This window comes from Salvelinus alpinus, chromosome 3, assembly GCF_045679555.1.
Source record: "Salvelinus alpinus chromosome 3, SLU_Salpinus.1, whole genome shotgun sequence".
NCBI classification, from domain to species: domain Eukaryota; kingdom Metazoa; phylum Chordata; class Actinopteri; order Salmoniformes; family Salmonidae; genus Salvelinus; species Salvelinus alpinus.
This window is the reverse complement of record NC_092088.1, coordinates 4,173,970-4,189,051: the sequence shown is the minus strand read 5'-3', so window position 1 is coordinate 4,189,051 and position 15,082 is coordinate 4,173,970. Positions and strand designations below refer to the sequence as shown.

Here is a 15,082-nt window from a genome sequence, read left to right as displayed (position 1 = left end):
ATCAGTCTCTCTCTAACTATACCAGACTCTCTAAATGGGGTCAGTCTCTCTATAACTATACCAGACTATCTAAATGGGGTCAGGTTCTCTCTAACTCTAAAAGCCTCTCTAAATGGGGTCAGTCTCTCTCAAACTCTGCCAGCTTCTCTAAATGGGGTCAGTCTCTAACTATACCAGACTATCTAAATGGGGTCAGTCTCTAACTATACCAGACTATCTAAATGGGGTCAGTCTCTAACTATACCAGACTCTCTAAATGGGGTCAGTCTCTCTCAAACTATACCATCTTCTCTAAATGGGGTCAGTCTCTAACTCTACCATAATCTCTAAATGGGGTCAGTCTCTCTCTAAATATACCATCTTCTCTAAATGGGATCAGTCTCTCTCTAACTCTACCATCTTCTCTAAATGGGGTCAGTCTCTCTCTAACTCTACCATCTTCTCTAAATGGGGTCAGCCTCTCTCTAGCCATACCAGCCTCCCTAAATGGGGTCAGTCTCTCTCTAAATATACCATCTTCTCTAAATGGGATCAGTCTCTCTCTAACTCTACCATCTTCTCTAAATGGGGTCAGCCTCTCTCTAGCCATACCAGCCTCCCTAAATGGGGTCAGTCTCTCTCTAAATATACTAGCTTCTCTAAATGGGGTCAGTCTCTCTCTAACTATACTAGCTTCTCTAAATGGGGTCAGTCTCTCTCTAACTATACCAGCTTCTCTAAATGGGGTCAGTCTCTCTCTAAATATTCTAGCTTCTCTAAATGGGGTCAGTCTCTCTCTGAATATACTAGCTTCTCTAAATGGGGTCAGTCTCTCTCTAACTCTACCAGCTTCTCTAAATGGGTTCAATCTCTCTCTAGCCATACCAGCCTCCCTAAATGGGGTCAGTCTCTCTAAATATACCATCTTCTCTGAATGGGGTCAGTCTCTCTCTAAATATACTAGCTTCTCTAAATGGGGTCAGTCTCTCTCTAACTATACCAGCTTTTCTAAATGGGGTCAGTCTCTCTCTAAATATACTAGCTTCTCTAAATGGGGTCAGTCTCTCTCTAAATATACTAGCTTCTCTAAATGGGATCATTTTCTCTATGAGTCTGACAAGAGAGACTAGCTCAAAGGCTTTGTGTCTGACAAGAGGGACTAGCTCAAAGGTTAGCCAATACCACTCACCCATTACAATCCAGACTAGCCCAAAGACTGGCCAATACCACTCACCCATTACAATCCAGACTAGCCCAAAGACTAGTCAATACCAATGACCCATTACAATTCAGTTGCCCAACTAGCCAATACCACTCACCTATTAGGCCTACACTCCAGAATACTTAGCGCCGTGAGGATGTTGATTAAATGAACTTTAACATATTCCCCGTATTGATTACCTGAACAATTCACTGTATACCACTGTTATAGCATGTTACCATCTCTCCCATCCATATACCACTGTCGTACCATGTTACCATCGCATAGCATGGTATAGTGGGAAAATAACGGTGTGTTAGCTGTGACATAATACATCTAATTCATATTCTCCAGGCAAGTGAGTAGCAGCAGACAGAAAGGCAGACAGGCAAACGGGCAGACAGGCAGACAAAAAAGGCAGACAGACAGACAGGCAAGCAGATGTGTTATCCTCTAAACGACAACCATCCTGTCTCTCCGTTATAACTCACTTTATTTTTGGGCAGCTGTGCTGTTCTGATGGAGTCCAGGCTGTGCAGTTCTGATGGAGTCCAGGTCCAGCGTTTTGAATCAATCCTTTAGTTTCCCACCCCTAGGTCCCCCTGGACTGGTCCCCATAATCCCCTTCATAGAATCCCATTCAGGGAAAGTAACCCAGAAACCAACCCTCCAGCCTTACTTGACCTAACCTGCCCTCTGCAGTCCACACTGTCAAGCTGCTATGATTAAAGCATTACAGAGCAGTACACTAGTCTGGTCCCCTTGATTCCATACAGAGAACCTCAAATAAGTTGTCTTCAAGGGATCAACAATAGAGTAACAGTCTATTCTATTCCAAGTCCAGCCTGACTTTCCTAACATGTGTTCTATCCTCCACAGTCCTCACTCTCTTTCATTATAATTACATCAAATGAAATCCAATTTTATTTATCACCTACACGTGTTTATCAGATGTTATTGTGGGTGTAGAGAAATGCTTATGTTTCTAGCTCTAACAGTACAGTAATATCTAACAATACACACAAATCTAAAGTAAAGGAATGGAATTAAGAATATATAAATATTGGGCGAGCAATGTCAGAGCCGCATAGACTAAGACACAGTAGAATAGGATAGAATACAGTATATACATATGAGATGAGTAAAGCAAAATATGTAAACATTATTAAAGTGGCCAGTCATTCCAAGTCTATGTATATAGGGCAGCTCTAATGTGCTAGTGATGGCTATTTAACATAATTTTACAGTCTGATGGCCTTGAGATAGAAGCTGTTTTTCAGTCTCTCGGTCCCAGCTTTGAAGAACCTGTACTGACCTCGCCTTCTGGATGATAGTGGGGTGAACAGGCAGTGGCTCGGGTGGTTGTTGTCCTTGATGATCTTGTTGGCCTTCCTGTGATATCGGGTGCTGCAGGTGTCCTGGAGGGCAGGTAGTTTCCCGCCGGTGATGTGTTAGGCAGTGGGGTGAACACTGTCGGTGTGGGTGGACCATTTTAGTTTGTCGGAGATATGTACGCCAAGGAACTTGAAGCTTTCCACCTTCTCCACTGCGGTCCCGTCGATATGGATAGGACTATTTTGGAGGTATCCAGGGTTTTCACTTTTGTTTTTGTGGCTAAATCCTGACTTTGAGAAATAAACATAAGTAGAACTGGGATAGAACTTCCTGTCTTACCGATGTTTGGCCCACAGGAAGTAGCTGCTCTTTCTTACAGATGTTTGGCCCATAGGAAGTAGCTGCTCTTTCTTACCGATGTTTGGCCCACAGGAAGTAGCTGCTCTTTCTTACCGATGTTTGGCCCACAGGAAGTAGCTGCTCTTTCTTACCGATGTTTGGCCCACAGGAAGTAGCTGCTCTTTCTTACCGATGTTTGGCCCACAGGAAGTAGCTGCTCTTTCTTACAGATGTTTGGCCCATAGGAAGTAGCTGCTCTTTCTTACCGATGTTTGGCCCACAGGAAGTAGCTGCTCTTTCTTACCGATGTTTGGCCCATAGGAAGTAGCTGCTCTTTCTTACCGATGTTTGGCCCACAGGAAGTAGCTGCTCTTTCTTACCGATGTTTGGCCCACAGGAAGTAGCTGCTCTTTCTTACCGATGTTTGGCCCACAGGAAGTAGCTGCTCTTTCTTACCGATGTTTGGCCCACAGGAAGTAGCTGCTCTTTCTTACCGATGTTTGGCCCACAGGAAGTAGCTGCTCTTTCTTACCGATGTTTGGCCCATAGGAAGTAGCTGCTCTTGTTGACTTTGATGTGCCTATCAATGCACAAACATATTTTTTCCCCACCTATTAAATAAAGGCAAAATAAATACATCAGCAGGCTATGCTGTGAAACAGGCTATTAGAAGTGGCGTGTTTCTTTTATTACGTGAATGACGTCTTTAATGTGCTTATCTACGCACAAACATATTTTTCCCCACCTATCAATAAAATAATTGTAGAAAGTATTTCGAATGTTTTACTGTGTGTGAACTTTCAAATGCATCCTGTTATTACTAAATGTATAATGTCATAGGTATTTTAATATTACTATTTTAAAAACATTTCATTCATAAAATATTATTAGTCCACTTCCTCAAATGAAAGGGATGATGATGCAATCATTGCGAGTTGGAGGGAATCTGATTTCATTGGGTCCTCAACTCGCAGCTCAGTTATTTCAGCCAGGGTAAGTGGAGTTAGCCCTGAGTCAGTCTGTCCCGGAGCAGGTTAGTTCTGAACGATTCGTTGCCATAGAATTGTACCTGGCTGAAAGGTGAGACACTTTCGTATGACCGGCTATTCTGATTTGAACTCAGAGTTGGCCGAAGTTACCTCGCTAACTCCTCAAACCTGCGCTGTAGTATAGGGCTCTGGACAGTATATCGCTCAGTATGTTGGCTACAATGTACAACTGCCAGGCAGGTCAAATGTAGGGAGTGGCTGAAGAACAGTCTTCTATAAACTGCCAGGCAGGTCAAATGTAGGGAGTGGCTGAAGAACAGGCTCCTGTAGTGTCTCAAATTGCACCCTATTTCCTATTTAGTGCACTATATTTTACAAGGGCCAATAGGACACTATATAGGGAATAGGGTGCTATTCAGCACGCAGGGTTGGTGATAGAGTAGCATTCTGTGCTGGTTCTTGGTCTTCCTGGGACCAGTACTGCCTGGAAAATAGGCTCTGTCTTGGTACTCTGATGGGAGTATGAAGGATCATGCAGGGCTGGGAAAACTGGTTCTCTGGCGTGAAGGGAAACAATCTGTGCCATAGTGAGACATTCCACCACCTAAAGGCTGTGCAGGGCTGGGAAAACTGGTTCTCTGGCAAGAAGGGAAACAATCTGTGCCATAGTGAGACATTCCACCACCTAAAGGCTGTGCAGGGCTGGGAAAACTGGTTCTCTGGCAAGAAGGGAAACAATCTGTGCCATAGTGAGACATTCCACCACCTAAAGGCTGTGCAGGGCTGGGAAAACTGGTTCTCTGGCGTGAAGGGAAACAATCTGTGCCATGGTGAGACATTCCACCACCTAAAGGCTGTGCAGGGCTGGGAAAACTGGTTCTCTGGCGTGAAGGGAAACAATCTGTGCCATAGTGAGACATTCCACCACCTAAAGGCTGTGCAGGGCTGGGAAAACTGGTTCTCTGGCAAGAAGGGAAACAATCTGTGCCATAGTGAGACATTCCACCACCTAAAGGCTGTGCAGGGCTGGGAAAACTGGTTCTCTGGCGTGAAGGGAAACAATCTGTGCCATAGTGAGACATTCCACCACCTAAAGGCTGTGCAGGGCTGGGAAAACTGGTTCTCTGGCGTGAAGGGAAACAATCTGTGCCATAGTGAGACATTCCACCACCTAAAGGCTGTGCAGGGCTGGGAAAACTGGTTTCCTTTACCAGATGATGTGTTCTGTTTCTCTCCCTCTCGACTATTTGTTCATTTGCATGCAGTGTTATGGAGTAGTGAACTACACTGTAGTCCAACTAGTAATTTATTAACTACAGTAGCTTGGTGGTAGTTGAACTAAACTCAAATCTGTGTAGTGTTTTCAGTAGCTAATTCACGTTTTTTGTCTAATAGGCTACATTGCACATTCTTTTAACATCTGACTCCAAAGTGAAGAGAGTCTATGACATTTCAGATTCATAACGAAGTAGTTTGATGAGGTGAACTGCTTTTTTTTCAAAGTAACTTCAGTTAGATAAACTATAGTCTTAAGGACGGCTTTACTATAGCTTGACTTCCCCCAGTGTAAAGTAATTGGTAGCTTTGCTCAACTAGTATGTTCAGAGGAACTTCCCTCAACACTGCTTGTATGTGTTTTCGTTTCCATCTGAGCTGTCACATCTGCTCCTGTCACGCCCTCTAGTGCTCATCCGGTGTCTCCTTGACCTGCAACCACTCCCCCAGTGCTCTCTCTCTCTCTCTCTCTTTGTGTGTGTATGTGATTGTGTGGGCGGCGACAGGTGTGCTGGAGTCAGAGCAGATCCCTACCAGCTGCAACCTGTTCCATAATCAATACCTCTACAAATACTCAGTTCCCCCCCCCGTGTTAAAATAAATACCTTGGTTACCTCATCCCAGTGTCCTTGTCCTCGTCTGCTCTTGGATCACCTGTTCTGCTCCGCGTGACATGAGCATTCCCTGGCCCTCCTCTCTTCTTTAACTTCTTATGGCTGCAATCCCATTAACGGGATCAATATGACAACAGCCAGTGAAAGTGCAGGGTGCCAAATTCAAACAACAGAAATCTCATAATGGTATCTCTTACCATTTTAAAGGAAATCTTGTTGTTAATCCCACCAAAGTGTCCGATTTCAAATAGGCTTTTCAGCGAAAGCACCATAAACGATTATGTTAGGTCACCAACAAATCACAGAAACATTCAGCCATTTTTCCAGCCAAAGAGAGGAGTCACAAAAAGCACAAATAGAGATAAAATTAATCACTAACCTTTGATGATCTTCATCAGATGACACTCATAGGACTTCATGTTACACAATACATATATGTCTTGTTCGATTAAGTTCATATTTATATCCAAAAACCTCAGTTTACATTGTCGCCATGTTCAGAAATGCCTCCAAAATATCCGGAGAAATTGCAGAGCGCCACGTCAAATAACAGAAATACTCATCATAAACTTTGATGAAAGATACATGTTTTACATAGAATTAAAGATGCAACTTGTTCTTAATGCAACCGCTGTGTCAGATTTCAAAAAGCTTTACGGCAAAACACAATATTCAATAATCTGAGAACAGCGTTCAGCCACAAAAGCAAGCCATACAGTTACCCGCCAAATTGTGCAGTCAACAAAACTCATAAAAAGCATTATAAATCTTCACTTACCTTTACTGATCTTCGTCGGAATGCACTCCCATGACTCCCACTTCCACAAGAAATGTTAGTTTTTTTCAGTAATGTCCATCATTTATGTCCAAATAGCTATTTTTGTAGTGTGTTTGGTATACAAATCCAACGTCAGGGAAGCGTGTTCACTAAAACCTGACGAAATGTCCAAAAGTTCTGTAACAGTCCGTAGAAACATGTCAAACAATGTATTGAATCAATCTTTAGAATGTTTTTTACATAAATCTTGAATAACGTTCCAACCGGAGAATTACATTGACTTCAGATGAGCGATGGAACAGAGCTGCCTCTCGTGTGAACGCGCATGGTCAAAGAATGGTCAGGTCATGGCAGACCTGACTAATTCTCCTCTCATTCACCCCCCCTTCACAGTAGAGGCATCAGACAAGGTTCTACAGACTGTTTACATATAGTGGAAGCCGTAGGAAGTGCAAACTCATCCATATCTCGCTGTGATTTCAATGGGATCTTGGTTGAAAATCGACCAGCCTCAGAATTTCCACTTCCTGTTTGGATTTTTTCTCAGGTTTTTGCCTGCCATATGAGTTCTGTTATACTCACAGACATAATTCAAACAGTTTTAGAAACTTCAGAGTGTTCTATCCAATAATAATAATAATAATATGCATATATTAGCAACTATGACTGAGGAGCAGGCCGTTTACTCTGGGCACCTCTGTGCACCTTTCATCCAAGCTACTCAATACTGCCCCTGCAGCCATAAGAAGTTAAGTGTGCATTCCAAACAGCACCCTATTCCCTATAAAGTGCACTATTGACCAGGGCTCATAAGTAGGGCACTAAATAGGGAATAGGGCACCATTTGGAACGCAGGCTAAATTATATTGCCTACGTATGGTTAGCGAGGTAACTTTGGTCAACTCTGAGTTCAAATCAGGATAACCGGTCATACGAAAGTGTCAAAGGCAATGTGTGGGGGCACTGGTTAGTTGAGGTAATTGAGGTAATATGTACATGTTGGTAGAGTTATTAAAGTGACTATGCATAGATAATATCAGAGAGTAGCAGCAGCGTAAGAGGGGGGAGGGCGGGCAATGCAAATAGTCTGGGTAGCCATTTGACTAGATGTTCAGGAGTCCTATGGCTTGGGGATAGAAGCTGTTTAGAAGCTTTTTGGACCTAGACTTGGCACACCGGTACCGCTTGCCATGCGGTAGCAGAGAGAACAGTCTATGACTAGGATGGCTGGAGTCTTTGACAATTTTTAGGTACTTTCTCTGACACCGCCTGGTATAGAGTTCCCAGTGATGTACTGGGGCCATTCGCACTACCCTCTGTAGTGCCTTGCGGTCGGAGGACGAGCAGTTGCCATACCAGGCAGTGATGCAACCAGTCAGGATGCTCTCGATGGTGCAGCTGTAGAACCATTTGAGGATCTGAGGACCCATGCCAAATCTTTTCAGTCTCCTGAGAGGGAATAGGTTTTTTCGTGCCCTCTTCACGTCTGTCTCGGTGTGCTTGGACCATGTTAGTTTGTTGGTGATGTGAACACCCAAGGAACTTGAAGCTCTCAACCTGCTCCACTGCAGCCCCGTTGATGAGAATGGGTGCTGTGGGTAAGTGATCTAGCATTGGTAACAGATCTTAAAGCACCATGATACACTGTGTGCCCAGAGTTTTCAAGGTACTTGCTGAGGCCTGCATATAGACAATATCACCATCATCCAGCACTGATTAAAAAGTGCTTTGAACAAGATCCTTTCTGACTAACATTGAAAAACAAGATTTGTTCCTGATATAGAAACACAGTTTCAACTTCGGTTTCTTGGTCAAGGTATCAATATGCTGTTTAAAATTCAACACTTTATCTAACCAAATCCCAAGAGATTTATAGGTGACCCTATCCATTTGCTGGCCTGTTATAGTTAAAATCTACAAGTGACTCCATCTGTTTACTTTCAGGGAAGAGAAAACCATAAACTTTGTTTTCATTAAGAACAAGTTTAAATTGGAAAAGCTGCCTTTGAATAACATCAAAGGCCAACAGTAAATCCGGAAAAACCTTCTCAATATTAGCTAGAATAAATATTTGGGTCATCAGCATACAGCATATTTTTCTTTCATGTTGATTTCGGGCAAAAAAATGAAATTGTAGGATTGACTCGCCCATGTATTGATGTTTCAGCATTGTCTCAATAAAGTTCGGCATTCGACTAGCCGTGTTCGATATGCACTTGCCGTTACAAGCCTGCTAGAGTTAGCGGCAGGCAGAAGAGCAATATTCACCATCGTAGTACGGATGGAATGTGAAGCTAACTGAAGCTGGCTAACTTTAGCAAAGCCCGACTAGATCTAGCTTGCTTCGTAGTATACCGTTCTGGCACCTACTAGATTAATTTGGACTCCCCGTCTTTTGGTCTTGGTCTCTCATGACAGACTGTTAAAGTATGAAGCTCTCTTGGTCTCTCATGACAGACTGTTAAAGTATGAAGCTCTCTTGGTCTCTCATGACAGACTGTTAAAGTATGAAGCTCTCTTGGTCTCTCATGACAGACTGTTAAAGAATGAAGCTCTCTTGGTCTCTCATGACATACTGTTAAAGAATGAAGCTCTCTTGGTCTCTCATGACAGACTGTTAAAGAATGAAGCTCTCTTGGTCTCTCATGACAGACTGTTAAAGTACGAAGCTCTCTTGGTCTATCATGACAGACTGTTAAAGAATGAAGCTCTCTTGGTCTCTCATGACAGACTGTTAAAGAATGAAGCTCTCTTGGTCTCTCATGACAGACTGTTAAAGAATGAAGCTCTCTTGGTCTCTCATGACAGACTGTTAAAGAATGAAGCTCTCTTGGTCTCTCATGACAGACTGTTAAAGTACGAAGCTCTCTTGGTCTCTCATGACAGACTGTTAAAGAATGAAGCTCTCTTGGTCTCTCATGACAGACTGTTAAAGAATGAAGCTCTCTTGGTCTCTCATGACAGACTGTTAAAGTATGAAGCTCTCTTGGTCTCTCATGACAGACTGTTAAAGTATGAAGCACCTGCGTCAACATAGCATGGACTTTCCTATTTTTTGCAGTTTCTTTCTCTCAAATTTTGTGCACATATGTTTACATCCCTGTTAGTGATCATTTCTCCTTTGCCAAGACAATCCATCCACCTGACAGCTGTGGCATATCAATAATCTGATTAAAAAGCATGATCATTACACAGGTGCAGCTTGTGCTGGTGACAAAAAAAGGTCACTCTAAAATGTGCAGTTCTGTCACACAATGCCACACACGTCTCAAGTTTTGAGGAAGCGTGCAATTGGCATGCAGGAATGTCCACCAGAGCTGTTGCCAGAGAATGCAATGTTCATTTCTCTTCCATAAGGCGCCTCCAACATTATTTTAGAGAAATTGGCAGTAAGTCCAACCGGCCTCACAACCATGTATAACCACACCAGTCCAGGACCTCCACATGCGGCTTCTTCACCTGCAGGATCGTCTGAGACCAGCCACCTGGACAGCTGTTGAGACTGAGGACTATTTCTGTCTGTAATAAAGCTATTTTGTGAGGGGGAAACTAATTATGATTGTCTGGTCCTGGCTCCACAGTGGGTGGGCCTATGCCCCCCCCCCCCCATGGCTGCGCCCCTGCCTAGTCATGTGAAATTCATAGATCAGGGCCTAACGAATTTAAATCGACTGATTTACTTAATATGAATTGTAACTCAGTAAAACTTGCGTTTATATTATTTTCTCGGTATAATTCAGTTTCACTTAATTATTTCAGAACAAGTTGGGATCCGTGCTAGCTAGACTTCCTTATATGTAGCCGACTTTCCAGAACTTCATCACACTGTATCATCAATCTCAATGTTTCACAAATATAATCCAAAATAATCCAACATTAGAAAATTTACTTTTCTATTTTCTGATCTAATCTACTACACACACAAAAAGTGATCCTGTCCTGGGAGCTTTGTGTCAGGACATCCACTCCTGTCCATTGACCAACTTCCATCCCCAGACTCCCTCAGCTGGCAACATATAGAAGCTCATCTAGTCTTTACAATTAAGCAATAAGGCACGGGGGGGGGGGGGGGGGGTATATGGATATGGCCAATATATCACAGCTTGTTCTTATACGCAACGCCGAGTGCCTGGACACAGCCCTTAGCCGTGGTATATTGGCCATATACCACAATCCCCTGCGGTGCCTTATTGCTATTATAAACTCATTAGCAACGTAATTAAAGCAGTCAAAATAAATGTTTTGTCATACAGTAGTATATAGTCTGATATACCACGGCTGACATATGCAATGTTAACCGTGAATGCGGTCTCTGCCCTCCGCTGAAACATGGCCTTTACAAGGAGAATAGCTGACAGTGCGATGAGATTGACTCCTGGCCGTAGTACTGTTGAATTACTCTTAATTTTGAGAGAAAACATTTTATAAAGTTGACAGTGAACAAGAAAAAGACAAAACTTTAGATTTTCAATCAATTTTTACTGTTTTTGTTGTAACATGAATCCTACCTACATATTGTCTTAGAGATGCTTTAAATCAGTTTAACCTGAGATTAAAAAACTCCTTCTGGGGAGATATACTTCAATATATTTATTAATGGAGGTTAAATGTGAATCTGTGGAGTAACTTTCATTCTCTCTACGCAACAGAATACAAAAAGAAAAAACAATAACAATTAAACATAAGGGGGAAAAAATATGAATACTCCTGAACAGGGACAATAAATTGAGGATCCTCCTGAACAGGGACAATAAATTGAGGATCCTCCTGAACAGGGACAATAAGTTGAGGATCCTCCTGAACAGGGACAATAAATTGAGGATCCTCCTGAACAGGGACAATAAATTGAGGATCCTCCTGAACAGGGACAATAAATTGAGGATCCTCCTGAACAGGGACAATAAATTGAGGATCCTCCTGAACAGGGACAATAAATTGAGGATCCTCCTGAACAGGGACAATAAATTGAGGATCCTCCTGAACAGGGACAATAAATTGAGGATCCTCCTGAACAGGGACAATAAATTGAGGATCCTCCTGAACAGAGACAGTAAGTTGAGGATCCTCCTGAACAGGGACAATAAATTGAGGATCCTCCTGAACAGGGACAATAAATTGAGGATCCTCCTGAACAGGGACAATAAATTGAGGATCCTCCTGAACAGGGACAGTAAGTTGAGGATCCTCCTGAACAGGGACAGTAAGTTAAGGATCCTCCTGAACAGGGACAGTAAATTGAGGATCCTCCTGAACAGGGACAGTAAGTTAAGGATCCTCCTGAACAGGGACAGTAAATTGAGGATCCTACTGAACAGGGACAGTAAGTTGAGGATCCTACTGAACAGGGACAATAAATTGAGGATCCTCCTGAACAGGGACAGTAAGTTAAGGATCCTCCTGAACAGGGACAGTAAGTTGAGGATCCTCCTGAACAGGGACAATAAATTGAGGATCCTCCTGAACAGGGACAATAAATTGAGGATCCTCCTGAACAGGGACAATAAATTGAGGATCCTCCTGAACAGGGACAATAAATTGAGGATCCTCCTGAACAGGGACAATAAATTGAGGATCCTCCTGAACAGGGACAATAAATTGAGGATCCTCCTGAACAGGGACAATAAATTGAGGATCCTCCTGAACAGGGACAATAAATTGAGGATCCTCCTGAACAGGGACAATAAATTGAGGATCCTCCTGAACAGGGACAATAAATTGAGGATCCTCCTGAACAGGGACAATAAATTGAGGATCCTCCTGAACAGGGACAATAAATTGAGGATCCTCCTGAACAGAGACAGTAAGTTGAGGATCCTCCTGAACAGGGACAATAAATTGAGGATCCTCCTGAACAGGGACAATAAATTGAGGATCCTCCTGAACAGGGACAGTAAGTTGAGGATCTTACTGAACAGGGACAGTAAGTTAAGGATCCTCCTGAACAGGGACAGTAAATTGAGGATCCTCCTGAACAGGGACAGTAAGTTAAGGATCCTCCTGAACAGGGACAGTAAGTTAAGGATCCTCCTGAACAGGGACAGTAAATTGAGGATCCTACTGAACAGGGACAGTAAGTTGAGGATCCTACTGAACAGGGACAATAAATTGAGGATCCTCCTGAACAGGGACAGTAAGTTGAGGATCCTCCTGAACAGGGACAGTAAGTTGAGGATCCTCCTGAACAGGGACAGTAAGTTGAGGATCCTCCTGAACAGGGACAGTAAGTTGAGGATCCTCCTGAACAGGGACAGTAAGTTGAGGATCCTCCTGAACAGGGACAATAAGTTGAGGATCCTCCTGAACAGGGACAATAAGTTGAGGATCCTCCTGAACAGGGACACTAGGTTGAGGATCCTCCTGAACAGGGACAGTAAGTTGAGGATCCTCCTGAACAGGGACAGTAAGTTGAGGATCCTCCTGAACAGGGACAGTAAGTTGAGGATCCTCCTGAACAGGGACAGTAAGTTGAGGATCCTCCTGAACAGGGACAGTAAGTTGAGGATCCTCCTGAACAGGGACAGTAAGTTGAGGATCCTCCTGAACAGGGACAGTAAGTTAAGGGCCAGTTCCAATTCACTTCCTAGCATTTCCATTTGGCCCTATACATTCAATGTTGGTAGATCTGCAAGGTGTTAGCCAAGGGGAAGGGGTGGGAAGAGAATTGATACTGACCGATTGAATACATTTCTCCCCTGCTGAAGTAAGGGGACAACAGGCGATACCATCTCAGAAAAAGGTAGAGGGGGACAACAGGCGATACCATCTCAGATAAAGGTAGAGGGGGACAACAGGCGATACCATCTCAGATAAAGGTAGAGGGGGACAACAGGCGATACCATCTCAGATAAAGGTAGAGGGGGACAACAGGCGATACCATCTCAGAAAAAGGTAGAGGGGGACAACAGGCGATACCATCTCAGATAAAGGTAGAGGGGGACAACAGGCGCTACCATCTCAGATAAAGGTAGAGGGGGACAACAGGCGAAACCACCTCAGATAAAGGTAGAGGGGGATAACAGGCGCTACCATCTCAGATAAAGGTAGAGGGGGACAACAGGCGCTACCATCTCAGATAAAGGTAGAGGGGGACAACAGGCGCTACCATCTCTGAAAAAGGTAGAGGGTGACAACAGGCGATACCATCTCAGAAAAAGGTAGAGGGGGACAACAGGCGATACCATCTCAGACAAGCGATAAGAACAGGTCATGTACTCTACAGTGGACTGTAGGGCATATTAGGAGATATATTTCTGGGCACTAGGTGAGAGCAGACCTACATGAGTAGAGCTATATGTCAGGAGGTAAACAGTCTCAAATTAAAAAGCAAACATACTATATATGTCTAATAAAAAATACATTTTGTTGGTATTTTACAGCAGAGGGTTAAGTTAGTGAACTGGTTGTCTATATCCCACATGGCACCCTAATCCCTTTATAGGGCACTACTTCAGACTAGGACCCTATAGGGCACTACTTCAGACTAGGACCCTATAGGGCACTACTTCAGACCAGGACCCTATAGGGCACTACTTCAGACTAGGACCCTATAGGGCACTACTTCAGACTAGGACCCTATAGGGCACTACTTCAGACTAGGACCCTATAGGGCACTACTTCAGACCAGGACCCTATAGGGCACTACTTCAGACTAGGACCCTATAGGGCACTACTTCAGACTAGGACCCTATAGGGCACTACTTCAGACCAGGACCCTATAGGGCACTACTTCAGACTAGGACCCTATAGGGCACTACTTCAGACCAGGACCCTATAGGGCACTACTTCAGACCAGGACCCTATAGGGCACTACTTCAGACTAGGACCCTATAGGGCACTACTTCAGACCAGGACCCTATAGGGCACTACTTCAGACTAGGACCCTATAGGGCACTACTTCAGACTAGGACCCTATAGGGCACTACTTCAGACCAGGACCCTATAGGGCACTACTTCAGACCAGGACCCTATAGGGCACTACTTCAGACTAGGACCCTATAGGGCACTACTTCAGACCAGGACCCTATAGGGCACTACTTCAGACCAGGGCCCTATAGGGCACTACTTCAGACCAGGACCCTATAGGGCACTACTTCAGACCAGGACCCTATAGGGCACTACTTCAGACTAGGACCCTATAGGGCACTATTTCAGACTAGGACCCTATAGGGCACTAACCTGATCCTCCATCCTGATCGCTGCTCTCGTTTCACTTCACTTCAATCCTCCAGAAGTCCGTATATAGCAGAACGTAAGCTTACGAGATCCGGATGGCCGAGCGACGCCAATAGGGAAGTGCACTAGATAGGCTATAGGGTGCGATTTGGGACACACTTATTGTGTGCAGCCCTTTGTTAGCAACTACAATGGTAGAACTTAATATGTCAAAACAACGGTGGTAGGGTAGTAGCTACCTAGGATGCTGTTCTCAGTATGTCCCAAATTGCACCCTAAGGAGGCGGGTCAATAGTAGTGCACTACATAGGGAATAGGGTGCCATTTGTGACTCAGACAGGGTATTACTGCAGAGACATTATAATAGCTTGTTAAGCAGTCAGTCAAAATTTATTTTTTT

At 43.8% G+C, this 15,082-nt stretch overlaps 1 protein-coding gene across 2 annotated transcripts in view; it reads right to left on the bottom strand.

Annotated features, from left to right (window-relative positions):
- The window catches only part of srd5a2b (steroid-5-alpha-reductase, alpha polypeptide 2b), a 98,021-nt gene extending 96,238 nt beyond the window's left edge, over positions 1-1,783 (bottom strand). The window contains exon 1 of one of the 2 annotated variants that reach the window (XM_071391323.1): positions 1,672-1,783. The gene's annotated coding sequence lies outside the window, so the exon portion shown is untranslated. The remainder of the gene's footprint in view (positions 1-1,671) is intronic. The other variant, XM_071391324.1, reaches the window with a different exon arrangement.
- Between the last annotated feature and the right edge of the window lie 13,299 nt (positions 1,784-15,082).